General features: G+C 36.5%; 1 protein-coding gene across 1 annotated transcript in view; it reads right to left on the reverse strand.

Annotated features, from left to right (window-relative positions):
- Positions 1 to 19,009, reverse strand: part of LOC117983518 (uncharacterized) — a 46,746-nt gene extending 27,737 nt beyond the window's left edge. Inside the window, exon 1 of the mRNA XM_034970086.2 lies at positions 18,832 to 19,009. The gene's annotated coding sequence lies outside the window, so the exon portion shown is untranslated. The remainder of the gene's footprint in view (positions 1 to 18,831) is intronic.
- Between the last annotated feature and the right edge of the window lie 953 nt (positions 19,010 to 19,962).

Below are 19,962 nucleotides of genomic sequence, written 5' to 3' on the forward strand. Positions count from 1 at the left end.
AGGGGAAAATTTTGAGTACCGTGAATTTGTGGCCACATAACAAATAATTTAAAATGTGTACACGAACAAATAATAGTATTTTCAACTTTTAAATTAAGATTACTATATCAAGTGGGGTATCATATGAAAGGGCTTTACCTGTACATTCTAAAACAGAATTTTATTTATTTTCATGTACAATAGTTATTGATTTATGGTGCTAAATGTCGAAAAAATACGACTGTAGTACGGAACCCTCAGTGCACGAGTCTGTGTCGCACTTGGCCGGTTTTTCGACCTATGCGCCCTGCTCATTGCCACTTCAGTTTCGCAACCCATTGAGCTATGTCAGTTACAATGATTCTCCTACGAATCTCCTCATTTCTGATTTGATCACGTACTAGAAACTCAAAGCATAGTTCTCTCCATCACCCACTGAGTGCCTTTGAGCTTTCTTCTTACAGCAGTTCATGAGCGTTCACAAATAATATGTTAATTCCCCGAGGTATTTTAATCGCATTACACAGCCATAAGCCACTTAGAATTTCGTAATTTCATTTTAAGCCAAACCGTAATGAGTTGTATAATTGATTTACTGACACCATTCTGTATCCCATTTGATATTAAGTATCCGTAGATTTAAATAAAATTTTAACTCTCATTAATGTTAATTATTTTCATGGAAATTAATTTTAATTTATAGCCACAAATGATTTTGTTTAACGGAAATTGTTATTTATTTTCAGAATATATTATATTCGTCGAACGACGCGTTTATGTGTGGATTAAAATTGTTAACAATTAATTTATTTTCATTTCAGTTAAATTTCCTTTATTTTAATAAATGTCATTGTATTTTAAAGCTGAATCGATTTTCGGTACCTACAGTTTTGCTTGCGATTTAACCACGATAAAAGCGTTCTATAGTTCTTTCACGAAGGCCACTGACTCATGTTTGTGTTTAAGTCGTATCGGTATACGTAAGGTACACTAAATGTGTGCGTTTGAGAGCGCTTGGTCGCGACTGATTGGTCCGACATGCACGCACTCTTACGCAATGACCATGTAAACGACGTTACCACAAGTAAAGTTCACTAGCCTTCGTGAATTGCAAGAACTGTACCAATATAGTTTGCCCTGAACTTGGTTAATTCTAAATACACAATTTCTTATTAATGGAATTAAATCGCTATATTATAAAATGTTTGAGAGTACCTACTCCATAATATTATCAAGGGTAGTTATGTGAGTCTATCAATCCGCTCCGAGCCAGCGTGGCAGACTGTGGCCTAAGCCTTTTTCATTCTGAGAGGCGATTTTAAAAAGAAATACCTACTTAAGTAAGTACTTACTTAACATAATTATTTTGTAAAATCTATTTTTCTTCTCTGTGGATGTTACCTCTAGGTAAAGTAGCTTTCTAATGATGAAAGAACTGTTAAAAATTAAAATCGGTTCAGGTGATTTAGAGTTTATCGATTACAAAGAAATCTTTCATCTATATAACACTAGCTGATGCCCGCAACTTCGTCCGCGTGGAATTAGGTTTTTAAAAATCCCGTGAGAACTCTTTGATTTCCCGGGATAAAAACTGCCCTATGTCACTCTCCAGGTCTTTATCTAAACATTTATGCAAAAAATCACGTCAATCCGTTGCACCGTTGCGACGTGATTGAAGGACAAACCAACAAACAAACACATTTTCGCATTTATAATAGGGGCAGTGATTAGCAATAAAATCAATTATGACCTAAGGATAACAATAAGGACCAAACATTATGTTCTTTCTATTCATAACCTTGATACGAGTAGGTATTTGTAGCTGTATTATTAACTGTAGACTGAATTACAAGTAGGCTGTATCATATTAAGCCTCGAATAATTAATAAATTAGGAACGCTTGTATGAGTAAAAGCAAGAAAATAATGCTACTAAGAGATCAAAGTGAAACGGTACAAAGGGTTTTGTAACAGGTAAATACTTACACAAGTACCTACCTACCTCCCAATCATTTGCCAAGGGCGGGATTTCTTTTTGGTTCAAAATAAGACTTATGGTAGGGAACCCAAGAAGGGATTTTGGGATTTACTCGAGCGCGTCAGATTAAGACAAGGTAAGTTAATTAGATGCAGAAAAGTGTGCATTTCATTGATATGACAATTTGAGCGTGACTTAAGGAAATGGGATAATCACAAAGTTTCAAACATCGGCCATGACTTTTGGTTGCGTCCAAATCGTCAGTTTTTTTAATAGGAGCTACTTGAGGAATCACTTAACATCCCTTCTCAATATCTGACGCACTCGATCAATATTTTTGGGTCTAATTTTTTTTTTAATTCATAGACTCGCGCTTGGCTGCAATTAGACCTAGTGGGAAGTGATAATGCAGCCTAAGATGGAGCGCCCCCTTCTACACCTTCGTCCGACCACCCCCACCATGCAAACCGGCAGATAAATATTTTTGCGATAAAACAACACATGGGGCGCATTATATACTACTATTAATATCCAAAGCACTCGAGTATTTCTTTGTGATTGTTTTTTTACATTTTTGAAAACCTGTACGCGCTCTCCTTACCAGTGAAAGGGGTTACATCATAATATAACCTTTTTTCTTTCTAGCACCTAATCTTCACAATCCAATAGGTCCCCACGACGCTCGAGTAAATCCCTATTTGCCATCTTGGGCTCCCCTACTATTAAAATAGAATCCTACCTACTTTACTTAATGACTGAAAAATTGAGAAAATTCAAAATCGTGGTTTTCTTTTAAAAATACAATCAAATGGAAAATTTATTCTTTCTAAAACAATACGGTAAGCTTTGTGTTTTTTTTTGTATTAAAATTAATTTCATTGATAAAAGTTAATACTGACTGACTGACTGATCTATCAACGCACAGCTCAAACTACTGGACTTACATACAAATCTTTGTACCCGTAGGTATAGCTTTAAAACTAGTTAGGTGTTTTATTTTACGGAGATTGGGCATAACATGCCTACACATATTACTTTCTCAAACGTTTCAATAAAATTACATCAAGTTTGATTGGTTAAATGAGAACCGAACTGCGTTTGTATGAGGAGCACTAGGGTGACTTCTCTTAAACGTTGGCAAATAGTGACCTCATTTGAAATTCACAGTTTCACTCAAAAACAAGTCAACTCATCGGAAGCTCTTGAGGCACGGATAACTTCATTTCCGCATGTCCTGAATTCTTTATGTATGTACGGCTTTTGTATGCAAAACATCCGCACAACAACGGGAGAAGCTGCGGATCGCGTTGCGGAAAAACAGCCCTTGGCTTATTATGTACTAGCTGATGCCCACGACTTCGTCCGCGTGGAATTAGGTTTTTAAAAATCTTTGATTTTCCGGAATAAAAAGTAGCCTATGTCAATCTCCAGGTTTTTATCTATACCCATACAAAAATCACGTCAATCCGTTGCACCGTTGCGACGTGATTGAAGGACCAGTAAAACTAACAGACAAACACTTTCGCATTAATAATAACGGTACTGATACTTATGAATCGTCATGAATTGGTTTATTGTTTTACAAACAAGAACTGAGTAGCTAGTGTAAATGGATTGATTAGTAGTCTCCTCCCTCATGTCCTCCCCCCCCCCCCCTTTATGTCCAAAGTTTACCAACCAAAAAGTCTAAAATAAATAATTATGGTCAATACATTGACTTTAAATATATTACTTCGACTGGACATGGTTATTGAACAAACAAAATGGCACCGACTCATTGGTGCTTATGCACCAATGCAACCTCAGTGACGCCTGGATTTCAAACGGGTCGTTCATTAGTATCTAAGGTGGCGCTGATTTATTTGGTTTCTAAACCGTGACAAATTTTGTTCGCTTGGCCATAGCTTGTCATTTATATCGATGGGTCAATAGAAGTTTATGTATATTTTACAGGAAAAATAAAACCAACGCTCGCAATAGAAACAACGCAGGAACGAACGGACCGTCGTAATATTTTACAGACCTGCTGAATGACATCTGGCTACTTTTTTCCCGGAAAATCAAAGAGTTCCCACGGGATTTTTAAAAAGCTAAATCCACGCGGAAGAAGTCGAAGGCATCACTATGAGCTAGAATTAAATAATATGCGAGTGAAAAATTTGGGTTGATCATTGAAATAAACAATGTTGTGAACGACCCGAATTCCTTGCTCGCGAGTTTACATAGCTTACAAATTCTTTTAGTCATATTTTGGACGTGAAGGGTAGTATAGCCTAGTTATATAGGCTCAGGTTTAAATACCGAGAATGCCGGCTCAGTGAAGAAAGCTAAGAGTGACACATTAATGTTAGGAAGGTATATCTCGTATCTCTGTGACATAATAATATTTATCTACTTTAAATTCTTTATCTTAAAATTCTAATTATAAAATCAAAATGTGTCACATATTGGCTTACTTTATTCACTATTATACTTTAATATTTTTAAAAAATCATTATAACACTATTTTTAGGAATTTACCTCAAAAGGAAAAACGGAACCCTTATAGGATCACTTTGTTGTGTCTGTCTGTTTGTCTTTCTGACGATCTGTCAAGAAACCTACAGGGTACCTCCCGTTGACTTAGAATCATGAAATTTGGCAGGTAGGTAGGTCTTATAGCAGCCATAAGGGGAAAAATCTGAAAACCGTGAATTTAGGGTTACATTACAATTAAATTATGGTCATGAATTAGTATTTTCAATTTTCGAAGTAAGATAACTATATCAAGTGGGGGTATCATATGAACTTTGGGCTTTACCTGTGCATTCTAAAACAGATTTTTATTTATTTTTATGCAACATAGTTTTTGAATTATCGTGCAATATGTCAAGAAAAAACCGCCTGTACGGAAACATCGTTGCGCGAGCCTGACTCGCACTTGGCCGGTTTTTTATTATATGAAAATATTGGAAAATAGTGTTATAAAATATATTTTTTCCATGAAACAGGGGTTCGAAATTTGTGTAGTCCACGCGGACGAAGTCGCGAGCATAAACTAGTTTTAAATAAAAAAAATAACTATAAAACTACACATCGAAATCAAAGCGATCATCAAAGAATATAATATTCGGATTATTATTTGTTCAAAACAGCTTTTTTTCAGCTCACAGCAAACTAACAGCTTACTTTGTATTCTAACCTAGATTTGAAGTTTCTAGCGCAAATAACATCTGACCTTTGCGAGATTGCCTCCTGACCTCTACATTTGTCGCCCTATAAAGATTTTATGTGCACTTTAGGCAAAAGTTTGGATAATATTGCGAATGGTTCAAATAAAATGAATAGAAAATATTATGAATGTTACAGTCTAAAATCGTCTGTCGTTTTTATAAATTATCTAAATATCCTAAAGATGTTATTTCGGGTTCGATCAAATAAAATTAAATATAGACACATTTTATTTAAAATAAATACCTACTTATGTAAAATAAATCAACTAGGTATACCTAATATTCATCGTAGACGTTGATTTTCAAAAGAAAATAAAAGTTTCAATCCATTCCATGAAAATTCATCGTTAGATTTTTTAAAGCATATTATTATAGGGTCAACAGTCAAGGGTCCTACTGAAATCTGAAAGGTCGTACTTAGGTTAATCAAACCTTACCCGTTCCACTATTATCATATCTACCCTTTTCTCAAGTTGTACGGTTTTACTATACCTTTAAACGACTGATCTGTCAACGCACAGCTCAAACTACTGGACGGATCGGGCTGAAATTTGGCAGGCAGATAGCTATTATGACGTAGGCATCCGCTAAAAAAGGATTTTTGAAAATTCAACCCCTAAAGGGGTAAAATAGGGGTTTGAAATTTGTTTAGTGCACGCGGGCGAAGTCTATTATTTATTCTAGTATCATTAAGTAGTTCAAGAAAATAACTGACTTTATTTTTTTAATATGCATTGATTTTTATAGCGGGTTCGTTAAATGACTGCTTACTATATCAACTCTACTTCAACAATAATAGGCATAACATACTTAAAACCTCAAGAAAACGTTGGTCTTTAAAAGAAATCGATCATGTGTCGTCAGGTATCTTGAGCTCCGAGAATGGGATGCGAATAGCGCTCCTCGATTCGAGTGGTCATTAAAAACACGCTTTTGGAGAGAAAGTGGCTTCCAGGCACGTAGCCAGATGCTTCAAAGATATTTCACAGCTGATTCTACCAAGAGAATGACTGTCTTACGATTGCCTTGGTCATCATTATTGTCACTTGACTCAATGTTGATAGACGATTTCAAAACTGAACCAAACAAATCTCAATGGAAATTGGTGTTGGGTTATTTTTACCGGGAAACGGCTGCCTTAAAACTCTGTTTGGTCATCATTCAGTTACTTGACTCTACGTTGATAAATGAATGATATTAAAACTGAGCCTACAAATCTTAATAAATATAATAGAATTATGCCGTTGATTTCACAGAGAGCGAGAGAAACCTTGCGATAATTGCATTGGTCACCATTACATTCGGTCACTTGTATCTCAATATAATTATATTGATGTTACATTAATCATATTTTACCGAGAGAGGCTGTCTTAATTAAAGGCTGGCTGTAATTACCTTGATCGTTAGTCAGTTAGAAAAAATCGTTGTTAAGCAAACGACATTAAAACTAAGCCTTAATAAATCGTTAAATCTCCCCACTAACATTGACGGCTGAAACGAACAAAACACAATTTTTCGGAGTTGTCGATTTTTTGAACCAATTATTCGCAGTTTTTCGTTGTTCGAATTAAACGTGCGTATTGGAGCTTAAAAAACGCGTGATCGAGAACTGTGTTCACGTGCCTTTTTTATGCCTTTTTTATGACGCTGTTACACTGTTAGCAATGTTTAACGACAAAATCTAGTCTTAAGCCTTGTAAAGTTATAACAATGATGTACTAAGGAGTGTTTTGTGGACAGATAAACTAAAATGAGGTTAGTATTTGAGGTTTTTTTTGATGTTCTCTTATTTATTTACATTACTTATTAAAATCATAGTTTTTTAAATGTTTACAAAAAATAAAATATAACAGAAACATTCCTAAAAATGTGGTCCACTGGCAGCGGATAGGATATATTACTCAACTGCCGATGGTCAGGGCTTCAGAATGAGTACCTAACCTCCTCACAATACAAGAAGTGCTGCCTTCTGTATTCCCTTGATTCAACGGCTAAGCGAAAGTCTATGAAATGAAATGAAATGAAATGATTTGAAATGAAATGATTTAGATGTCTATAGAGAGATTGATCGAAACTTTTCGTAATAAAACCATCGATTGATACAACTTTTGGTACATTATTGTAGGTACCGAAAGTTGTGCTCATGAGATTACTCATGAGTTGACTCAGTGGTTATCCACTGAGTCAACTGGAACAGTCAATTGGAATCATGGATGGATTCATTCACAATTCGTAGGTGTTTCAAGAAATTGTCAAAATCACTACCTACTCTACAAACTTAAACATATCTTAAACATTTCCAATAGAATTTCCAGTGAAGCTGGTTTCATTTTTTGTTAATATCATACTTCCATTAGCCATCGCCTGTTGCTTTGCTGATATTATTTCATATAGTCTTCAATAAGCGGAACAAATAGGCACTTATTGGCTTCTGATCGTATTAGAAGCATCCTGGCTTTTAGCCAAGCTCTATCTTTTTACGGAAATTTTAAAACACATGAACAGCTTTTTTTAAAGCTTAATTGAATTTATATTAAGACTTGTCCTTAAAATGTTGAAATATTCAGACAATGTATTAAGGTATTTAAATTTCGATACAAATTAGCCCTTGACTGCGATCTCACTTGGTGGTAAGTGATGATTCAGTATAAGATGGAAGCGGGATAACTTGGAAGGAGTATGGAGGTTTCATTAAACCCATATCCCTGATCGGTTTCTACGCGGCATCATAAAATAAAAAAATAAAATAAAATAAAAATCTTTTTTATTCGAATAAACTTTTACAAGTACTTACGAATAGTCGGATGCATCTACCACTGGTTCGGAATGCCTTTCCTACCGAGAAGAACGAGCAAGAAACTCGGCGGTTGCTCTTTTCAAATATTTGATATAGGTACAAGATTATGCCATGTATAAAATAGTATTTGCAGTCTTGTGCGTTGCCGGAACGAGCTGCAGGTCAAATCCACGCTCTTTTATCATTTAGATAATCTTCAATTGTGTAATATGGTTTTTTCAGGAGCATATTTTTAATAGATTTTTTAAACTTCTGCAAAGGTAAGTCCAATAGTTTTGCAGGATTTTATTATAAAAGGTAATACCATACTGGAACGTTAAATCGCTTGGCGGCACGGTTTTGCCGGTAGGGTAGTCTGGTAACTAGTCGAGGTCGAAGCCTCCAGACCAGATCAGAGACAATTTAGAAATTGTCATGATTCGAACCCAGGACCTACGCTTATAAGATTACAGCGCTGCCGCGCCAGGGAGATCGTCGAAGTCTGATATGAACGATCACCAATTTCGTTATGAACCTAATAAAAGAACGACTTATATTCGTATAGTAAGCCCGATGGCCGATGGGGCAGGCATATTCTGGAATTGAGAACGTATAACACAGCGTAGAACGACTTCCAGCCCGCTTGACCAATGACCTGACTGGAATTGGGTGGTAAATAAAGGCAGACGACCGAGTGTGGAGGCGCGCCCTAAATAAAGCATGAAAATTCGTCAAAGGTTGCCTGTACAGTTAGTACAAGATTGAACAATGCATTTATCGTTTATCGTTTCGTTTACTCCTCACGGTCAATGTTTACGTATTGTCCGGCAGTATGAGTTGGCCATAACAGTCAGTATTGGACTCATCGAGTAAAAGAAATAGTAAACGTGATGGTCCAACTCTCCCCACAATTTGTCTCTCGTACACGTTCGCAAAAAAAGGGGGACAGATATACGCTGCCATTTTGTTGAGTTTGGCATTTATTATTTCGTTTATTGACGTTTTTGACAGATTGACAATGACAGATTGACAGCGTGACAATGACAAACAAGTGACAGTCCACCACTTAGTCTATGGTGTGTGTGTCTATGGTAATTTGTCTAAGATCACTAAAAACCTCAAGAAACTTGTGTCCAGAGCCAAATTTTCATCAGATTAAAAAAAAAGTTACCGCTTTCTAGTCTGTTACTCTGTCATTGTCAGTAAAAAAATAAATCAAAACAAACCAACGAAACCAACATAACCTTTTATCATAACTGAAACTGAGAGTTGAGACTGAAACAAGCGGAACAATCGCTTTAGTTTTAACTAGAAAACTGAAGTTTTACTGATTATTAGGTATATATTATTGTACGTAATACAACTTTGTAGAAACAACTTCGACAAGGAAGCTGACAGAAAAATAAGCTGGGCTGGGCAGCATTTGGAAAATTGCGTCAAGTCTTCAATTCGTCGATACCCCAAAGCCTAAAGACGAAAGTCTTTAATGAATGTGTCCTACCTGTGATGACGTATGGTGCTGAAACGTGGACACTGACAGTTGGCCTTGTCCACAAGTTCAAAGTCGCTTAGCGGGCTATGTTGGGTAACTCTGAGGGACAAAATCCGTAACAACGAAATCCGTTGGATGACCAGAGTGACTGACATAGCCCAACGAATTAGAAATCTGTACTGGCAGTGGGCAGGCCACGTCTGCCGCAGAACCGATGGGGCAGACGTGTTCTGAAGTGGAGACCGCGTATCAGCAAGCGCAGTGTGGGACGACCTCCAACCCGCTGGACTGACGACCTTAAGTAAGTTTACTCTCTCTCTTCGGATCACGCTCACATAATGTACTAATTACTAGGTAATACAAATCTCTTGATCTGAATTCTGACACATAGACAAGTGGCCAGGTTTGAAGAGTATAGTTAAATCATAACATAACTTCATATGTACCTACCTACTTAAATAATTACTGTCTACTAGGTACCTAGCATTAAATGAGTTCAAAAAGGGCTGAGCCATCATTAATAATTATATTTGTTAGAACAGTTTTGACTACTGACCGCTTGATAAATGACAACACATTTTAGACATAATCTTGTGGTACACTGAAGTTAAAGTTGCAATAAAACATCTAGGTAATCTATTACAGAAAGGCAACTCTTTAATAATCAATTCAGTTTTCTTTGTTTAAGACATGTAATTAAGTTCGGGACCTTGAGTTTGAGCTGTATTTTAGTGTATGTATAAAGGTTATCTGTCTATCTATCTGCTGGTTTTTTACAGCTCATCCGTTCAACCAATTTTGACAAAAGGTACAAAGATCTTTCATCCTGGGGATGGATATAGCCTATTTTTAAATAAACTAGGCTCTGAAAATCGAACAGTTCCCACAAGATAAATGAAGTTGCGAGTATAAATTATTTAGTGTGGAGCTTTGTTACATGCTGGAGAAGGAGATAGGCTACTTTTACCCTTTAAATCAGCGCGGATAAAGTCACGGGCATCATCTACTTATTAATTAATATTATAAATAAAACTTAGACCTCATTAAGATAGATAGTAAAATAAGAAGAATAGTTCTTGTCTAATTAGCAATTTAAAAAATTAAAGATCAATAATTTCTATTTTTTCAGTGATAACTGTGGACCAGTTAGTTACGTTATGTTAACAGCCTGTGAATGACCACACCACCTGCCTAATCCACTTTGTTAGAAGAATGCAAGTTGATTTTGCTGCATCAAGACTACACTCTACAGAATCCTCATAAGTCATCTAAGTGCAGTAACACTGCGCAACAAACTACAGTTTTATAACAATATAAAAATTTAATAGTAAATAAAATGTTTTTTGTCTCTGCTTTTCTATTATGAACATAGTGTTTTTATAGCTAGTCATGCCATAAGATTCTTTTATAGGCATTTTAATTCATACCTACATACAACGGGCTAGCTTTTGAGACTTGCCGCCTTGATGGAGAAAAGAAGAGGAGATAGGGACGTTCCGGAGTCTCTGGATTCATCCATACAAAACGTGAGTGAGTCTCTGGCTGAAGGAGTGAAGGGGTTGACTTACCCCGCCGCCCCCTACCGAGGCTGTTTTAAGTCAATGACAATTTTATCAAAATTAAAAATCATTTAAAAAAGTATACATCCCCGGCGGAAAATCACTCCTTCCAAGGGAATGATTTCCCTCCCCTCCCTTTTACCTCAGCTACCCCCATCAAGGCTGCACGTTTCAAAATGTTCATACAAATAAACAAAATTGAAAATTGCCTGTTACGTTCTCAATAAGCTCATAATTAAAAAAATTGTGAGCTAATCTTTGAAGTGTTGAACCGATTTTGATGAGACTTGGTGCACAAACAGTTGGGGACAGTGTGGCTAATTCTGTTAGACGAGGTCTAAATGTATTGCTATACTTTTCTGCAGTGCAGGGAGCTTATAAAAGGAACAGCAATACACATAAACCTGTCATTTTAATTTAGTTTTGATCATAGATTCCCGGAAATATCCAGGCAGGCAAATTCCAGGATACTTTTTAACTATTATTAGTATCATCTGAAAACTTACTTTTTTTAGGATGAAATAAAACAAATTAAATTCTTTTGTTTAAATTTAAATTAGATACTATAAGTAGGTAGGTATGCGTATAAGTATTTTACATCAGCTGTAAAATTCATAAGGTGTATTTAAGTAGGTACATCATAAACAGTTCAAATTATATAGGTATTCTACAAGTCTGATGACCCCCAGGTTAGTTGCAGTCTTGACTCTTGAATTAAGTTAGGTTCTAGTGGCCCTAGCTTAGGTAGCTGGAAGATAGGCAACATAATCTGGTAAGTATAGGTTAGGTACCATAGATGATCTGCAACCTGAAAATAATAATTTATTTTAGAAAAATACTTAATATAATAAGCTAGCTAAATTTGGTAGGTAGGTCCATTTCATACAAAATTTTACTAACTTATACCCTTCTATACTAGATTGTGCCCGCGATTTTGTCCGCGAGGACTACACAAATTTCAATTAGATAGATCAGTCAGTCAGCTTTTCCTTTTTTATATATAGATAAATTAAGTACCTACTTTCTTGTTTGTGAATGGATGCAAGTAATGGTAGGTAGTAGGTAGGTATTTTCTGTTATTGTATGTATGTTTCTTAATATACCTGGTAGGTAGGTACCTACCTAGGTTTCTATTCTGGTGAAAAAATGGGTTGATTTTATCAGATGTAGGTACCAACTTATATGTATAATTGAATCATAAATTAATGTAAGTAGGCACCTACTTAGTAGGAAATTTGAGCCACACGTTTGATGTACCTACCCATAAGGCTTAGAATAATATTATGTAGGTATTAGGTACCTAGGTATAGGTAGGTAATAAATTGTGCATATCTTACCTTTGCCTCAATGATCAAGGTGTGACATACTCTTTGTGATCGATCTTACAACGCTACAAGTAAATGCATTCTGCGAGCTATATGTATGGATGGCTATCGCTGCACAAAATGATTCATCCGAGATGCACTATTATCATTATCTATCATTTTAGCCTGTGGATGTCTGTCTTCTACATCCAATCATCGCTGCACAAAATGATTCATCCGAGATGCACTATTATCATTATCTATCATTTTAGCCTGTGGATGTCTGTCTTCTACATCCAGTCATCGCTGCACAAAATGATTCATCCGAGATGCACTATTATCATTATCTATCATTTTAGCCTGTGGATGTCTGTCTTCTACATCCAGTCTTGAGGCATCCTCATTCAGCCACTTCACGTTAGGTACCTACTCTATAATATGAACGGTCCATCGGTCGGTACCCCACTAGGTACTTGTAGGTATGCTGTGGTACCAAATCTCAACTCAGTAGGAACGCAGGCATGGATTGTTCACTGCCACTTCAACTTGCTGGGTGGTTTCGACTATGTGAGAACCTGTTTCTTTGACGGATGCTCAACCAAGTACGACAGGCATGGATTGTTCACTGCCACTTCAACTTGCTGGGGGGTTTCGACTATGTGAGAACCTGTTTCTTTGACGGATGCTCAACCCAGTACGACAGGCATGGATTGTTCACTGCCACTTCAACTTGTTGGGGGGTTTCGACTATTTGAGAACCTGTTTCTTTGACGGATGCTCAACCCAGTACGACAGGCATGGATTGTTCACTGCCACTTCAACTTGCTGGGGGGTTTCGACTATGTGAGAACCTGTTTCTTTGACGGATGCTCAACCCAGTACGACAGGCAAGGATTGTTCACTGCCACTTCAACTTACGGGGGGGTTTGGGCTATGTGAGAACCTGTTTCTTTGACGGATGCTCAACCCAGTACGACATGCATGGATTGTTCACTGTCACTTCAACTTGCTGGAGGGTTTGGGCTATGTGAGAACCTGTTTCTTTGACCGATACACTGCGCACATCACAAATTACGCCGCTGTACCAAATTTAAGTTACACAATCACGACGGTTAGCTTTGACTACCTTCCCAAACATTCTCCTTGCCTCCGTGGGCAAATTAAGGCACTTCACTTATTAAATTTCATCATTTTGTTTAATTATCAATAAGCTTTCACGCTTCTCTCACCGAGTATTTTTTGGTGAGTTACAATTCGACTATCGACTCGTATCCATAAGCGAAAATGACGTCATTTACTAGTTTTAGGACGTCAAACTTAGGACTCGTACTGCCAAATTACTCGATATTGGTATTGGTGTAGGTAAACGCAAACCATTCTCGATGGTGACGTAGTTATGTGGTAATTGGTATCGTAAAGTTGAAAGCTATACTCGCAAACACTCGATCATCTTTAGTTCGCAATATTTCCGCTGTGTCGCTGCCTGTAGATGTATGGAAACAGTCGATTTCGACTTTGGTATTTTTAAAACTATGAAATCTTATACTAACTGTACTGGAAGAGATCGCTTCAGGGATAAGGCCGCCTTTGCATGATGCAGCTATTAGTTTATATGTTTACTTTGAGTTGTGTGCAATAAAGTATAAATAAATAAATAAACCGGCCAAGTGCGAGTCAGGCTCGCGCAATGAGGGCTTCCGTACTACAGTCGTATTTTTGCAGGATAATTCAAAAACTATGACACATAAAAATAAATAAAAATCTGTTTTAGAATGCACAGGTGAAGACCTTTCATATGATACCCACTTGATATAGTTATCTTACTTAGAAAATTTAAAATACTAATTATTCTATTAAATATATTATTACAGAAGTCTTAGTAATAGGGTCCCGTTTTACCCCTTGGGTACGGAACCATAAAAACATACATTTAAAATTTCACTTACCTACCTACTTTTATTAAGTACTATGCAAAAAAATCGCAAGTTTAAAAAATATAGTCTGTCAATATTGTAAATCGCCAGGCCACAAATAATACTGCTTTCGTTTTAATATTTTGAATATTTCATATGGAAGCTTTTCATTGAAGTTGATCTGAATGAAAAATGCTCAATCCCCGTATATATGTGAAATACGCGGTTTGATAGTGGCTTAACATTTTGAATGTATGAGCAACAGTAGAAGAACCAAATCGATCACTGAAATGGATAGACAAGCACGCTGGAACAGGTGTGTTTTACAAAATAATAGTATTAGCGTTTAAACTACCGTGAGTGATTTCCATTATAAATAACTAGCTGATGCCCGCGACTTCGTCTGCGTGGAATTAGGTTTTTTAAAAATCCCGTGGGAACTCTTTTATTTTCCGGAATAAAAAGTATCCTATGTCACTCTGCAGGTCTTTATCTATACCCATGCAAAAAATCACGTCAATCCGTTGCACCGTTGCGACGTGATTGAAGGACAAACCAACAAAGCAACAAACCAATAAACCAATAAACCAACAAACAAACACACTTTCGCATTTATAATAAGGGTACTGATATCTGTCCCGGCTGTTCTCAACAGTAGGTAGTCACAGCCGCGGTGCGTGCGCGAACTGACTCCCTTGAAAAAGGACCCTGGATGGGTTCGAAACTAGTCGGGCTAACGTCGACTATACACGTGAGTACAGCCGGGACAGATATTATTCATAAAATAATAGTTATTTTTTGTGCCGACTCGAAGCGCCCCACCCAGCGTACCGGGAATTAAAATTAACACTTTAAAAGTTAAAACGCACATAATTTCAGAAGTGTAAACAGTACAAAGCCGAAATCTCATTCTAAAGGTCGATGTAGGTACATTATTTTCGTCCTTTATTCGTCCTTTAGAAAGAGATAGCGCTTTTGTAGAGCATTGCCTCTGTCGTTAAGACCGATAAAACGTTACATGAGTCGCAGAGATAACGCTCTACAAAGCCGAAATCTCATTCTAAAATCCCTCAAAAAGACAAACTTTTGCACTTAGGTACAATAATAATATGAGTAGGTAACTACCTACTGTTAGACGGATAAAAACTAGTTGATTGTATGATTAATGGCGTGCTTTGCGGAGTAGCGAATCTATGGGAGACGTCACTCTGAAATGGCGCGTAAAAAAAGAGTAGTTTGGTCTTGTGCTGATATAACTAAGAATTACTATGTGAACAGTGAATAAAAGCTTTCTAAAGTATATCAAAGTGGTTTTCATTCTAATACTACTTATCTGACGATCAACTTTGAATTATTAATGTTTTCAATATTAAAGTAGTCATTTCACGTAAAATCCTATTAACATACAAAATTGCTTCTCCTTATGAATCTTGGAGGTATTTTCAGCAAGAGGTAGTTGACACGCGTGAAATTACAAACTAATTTAACTTAATGTCACAACCTACCTGAAGGGGTATTATTACATAAAACGTAGACCTACCTATTATGCTTGGTTTATTAGGCTAGATTACATTTTAGCGTTATTGTAGGTACGAAATCACCTAGAAACCTAATTGGGGTGTCTCTCGACATACTTAAAATAAAAAGAGCCTACTTCACATTGCCCATCGCTATTGGTCAGATCACTCGGCGGGCTTATATACACTAATCAATGAAACATTACCGTAACCGGCTTATAAAATGACAAAAGTGATATTGATAAAAATGATCATTCGCCACGTTCTAATAAGAGATTAAATGCATTTAGCTATCTCGCTCTAACTGTAAAAGTCTTATGTGTACAGGAGCTTTTATATCAGTCTGCCGCATCTGTGTGGCCTTAACACATTTTTTTAATTTATAGACTAGCGCTTGGCTGCAATCAGACCTGGTGGCAAGTGATGATGCAGCCTAAGATGCAGCGCGCTTGCCTAGAAGATGCCTATGCACTCTTGACTTGAAGGTACCCATATTATAATTGGAGGAGAAAACTAATGCGGGAAGTGTGTCCCAAATCTTAGCGGTTCGAATTAGAAATGAGGAGGCAAATCTTCGTAATCGCAAGGCTTCGTACGTATCCGTGGAATTTTGACTACGCACGGATGCAGACCTTGGCGATGCCTTGCGGTACGATAGTAGAAAGATGAAGGAGGAACCAGGTCAAAAAGTTCTTCGGCACACTCTCTGAAATATATCCTGTAAAAATGTCAAGATCCTACCACGGATTTGGAAAGAAGATTCTACTGTTCCCAGTACTGCTCTCAGCCGAAACTTTATAGAAAGTAGTAGGTACCTACCTAACCCTTCGCTAGAGAAGTACGAATAGCCTCAGTGCACATTGCCAATAAATTTAATTATAGACCTATGTACGTTAGTCTGTATGGGGAAATAACTTGGAAATACATACAAATCGATTTGATCAAATTTCCCAGTGGACGCAAATAAAATTGTACGTTTCAAACGACGTCGCTTGGTTCTACTAGGTATAAAGGTTTTGCAGTGTTTTAGATGAAGTGGCTTTGCATTTTCATGCTTTCATCATCGTCATCAACCGATAGACGTCCACTGCTGGACATAGGTCTCTTGTAGGGACTTCCACACGCCACGGTCTTGCGCCACCTGAATCCAGCGGCTCCCTGCGACTCGTCTGATGTCGTCCGTCCACCTAGTGGGGGGTCTTCCAACGCTGCGTGTTCCGGTGCGAGGTCACCATTCCAGCACGTTGGGACCCCAACGTCTACCGGTTTTCCGAACTATGTGCCCTGCCAATTCGCAACCCGTTGAGCTAATACGGTTACTCTAGTTCTCCTACGGATCTCCTCATTTCTGATTTGATAACGTAGAGAAACTCCAAGCATAGCTCTCTCCATCGCCCGCTGAGCGACTCTGAGCTTTCTTATGATCCATATGTCATCACTGGCAACACGCACTGTTCGAAGACTTTGTAAGGAATTTTCATGCCTTACTCACTGAAAATCCTGAAATGTTACCTACTGAGTACTGATATTAAAAATCCGGGAGTAAGTATGTCTTTTTATTTGTTTGTCACTTCTTTATGCAACAACCACTCAACCTACTTCAATTGAACAGTATTGAATCGGACAAAGGATTTTTTTTCAAAAAAAGAAAATAGTTTTTGTCGGGATATCAATTTTTTTTAATTCTAGCTAGTTCAGTATTTGTCTATTGAAAGGTTTCGGCTGCGGCTGTCTCCACCTATTTATGCTTTATACAGTCAAGTTCCCATAAATTAAAATATAACAAACACAAATGAGAGTTTATGGTTTCCCAACTTCCAGAAACTGTTATCGATATAGCGTCAAAATAAACTTTTTAGTAGTATTAGTAATTGCTGGTCCAGCAATTATTAATACTACTAAAAAGTTTGACATTTCCATGCCATGCTACGTAGAAACCCTATTACATTGTATGTTTCTTCAAACAGAATATGATGCATCATCACTTGCTATTATCGCAGTCATTCGCTAACTTGTCATTTCATAAAAGCTTTTAAAAAAGCTCCGATAGCGCAACGGTAAGCCATATACCTACTTAAATCAGAATGGGCAAAAAAGTTATATACCTACCTACCTATAATACAGTTTAATTAAATTCGCCATTCATAATTAATCTTAGCGTAGATAGGTATTAATATTCACCATTTTAAGGCCTATATTTCAATAAATAAATTGTGGATCCCTCAAAATGTCATTCGCTAGTTATAGTTTATTTAACTATTGACAAAATCAACCCTAAAATAAAAAATTATAATGATTACGTCTTTACTGTATCTCTAATACGTACATAATATTTTTGTAGCATTACGTAGATACCTAGTTACTGAGTTTGTTTTTATTTCACTCTACATAAAAAGCTAAAACGAAATATGATTTAATAGTAAGTAGGTACTTTAATATTCTTTTACTAGATGATGACCACAACGTCATCCTCGTGGATATATTATGTTTAAAAAATCCCGCAGGAACTCTTCGATTTTCTGGTATAAAATGTAGGTACCTATCACGATAGAAACCATCAAACTTTATTTTATTAAACTTAACATTTTAATAAAACAAATAAATGCTGCACATTTTCTAACTCAGTAACCAGTAACTGGTTCAAAATAAGCTTACTCTAACTAAAATAATTGTAGTCTAAATTTTAAAATTAAACCTAAACCTAATTTTCGTATAGTTGGTTCATCTTTAGTCTGTAAGTGGAAATAAATTACTAAATAAAATTAAGAACTAATAAACAATTTTATATGGTGTCAAAACTAAATTTAGTGATAAAAATTTACAAACTTAGCAAATTTTCTTCACCAGGTACCTAACATGGATCTACTATTAAAATAGACTTACTCTGTTTGTTGTTTGAGTATAAAACTAAGCTAAACCAGTTTTTAAATTGTTGCTTTATCTGGATAGATATGAGTAATAATATTAATATTATTTCCTAAAATTAAAATAATTAATGCACGCTTTGATTTTGGTATTAAAATAATGCCATATTATTTTTTAAATATTATTATTCACATAATTAATTACCTTAATTATAAAAAATATTAATAACCAAAATACCTTTTTCCTCCTGTGATTACATATTTTCACTAAAACACACACAACCACACAAAACCGTGAAAGTAAACACCCACAGCACCACAATTCGTTCACTAACGGAAAAAAATCAGACGACAATTTCCATCGTAATATTTTCGCAGAAATTTTCGCGTAGAACGACACGTCCCTAGTAGACAGGGGTTCCAAACGCACTGGTTGGGGTTCGCTTATTTGAGTGCGAGAGAGAAAGCTATACTTTCATCGCAAGGGTGAGATCTATATAGCTTATAAAGTGGCCAAGTGATACGGAAGCTACGGCGTATGCTTCCGTCGATAAAGTCGGTAAAACTTTATTTGCGGACACTCACGACTGTTTATTATAGCTCCGTAAATATATGAGTGTACATAAGTGCTTATTTCATTTGACTTTCATAAGAAAATCAGCTAGAGCTTATAATATATTACTAGATGATGATAGGTTTTTAAAACTCCCGTGGGAATTCCTTGATTTTCCGGTAATAAAAGTAGCCTATGTCACTTTCCAGGTCTTTAACTATCTCCATGCAAAAAATCACGTCGATCCGTTGCTCCGTTGCGACGCGATTGAAGGACAAACCAACAAACCAGAAACCAATAAACCAACAAAGCAACAAACAAACACACTTTCACATTCATATTAATACTAGTTGATGCCCGCGACTTCGTCCGAGTGGATTTAGGTTTTTTTAAATCTCGTGGAAACTCTTTTATTTTCCGGGATAAAAAGTAGCCTATGTCTTTCCCCGGGATGCAAGCTATCTCTGTACTAAAGTTGAGCCGTGAAAAGCTAGCAGACAGACAGACAAACAGACACACTTTCGAATTCATAATATTAAGTATGTAAGATAATAAAACATTTTCCTTTTGGCCAGTGTGTCCAATGGCAAGTTTTCTTGCAGAAGCTCTTTGTCGTTTAAATGTCAATTTCTGCAAGTTTTTCCATTGAAATGTAGGTAGGTACCTAACTTCCGCAATTTCTTGCGCAAAGATTCACATAATGGAAGTGACGTCCAGGGGACTTGCCAGAGATAACTTCTGAAAGTGTTATTGCTCGTGGACACTGTGCGAAAGACAATTAGAAGCTCTACAAAATATACTATAATGTATGTTGTA

The sequence above is a fragment of the Maniola hyperantus genome, chromosome 7 (assembly GCF_902806685.2).
Source record: "Maniola hyperantus chromosome 7, iAphHyp1.2, whole genome shotgun sequence".
NCBI lineage: Eukaryota > Metazoa > Arthropoda > Insecta > Lepidoptera > Nymphalidae > Maniola > Maniola hyperantus.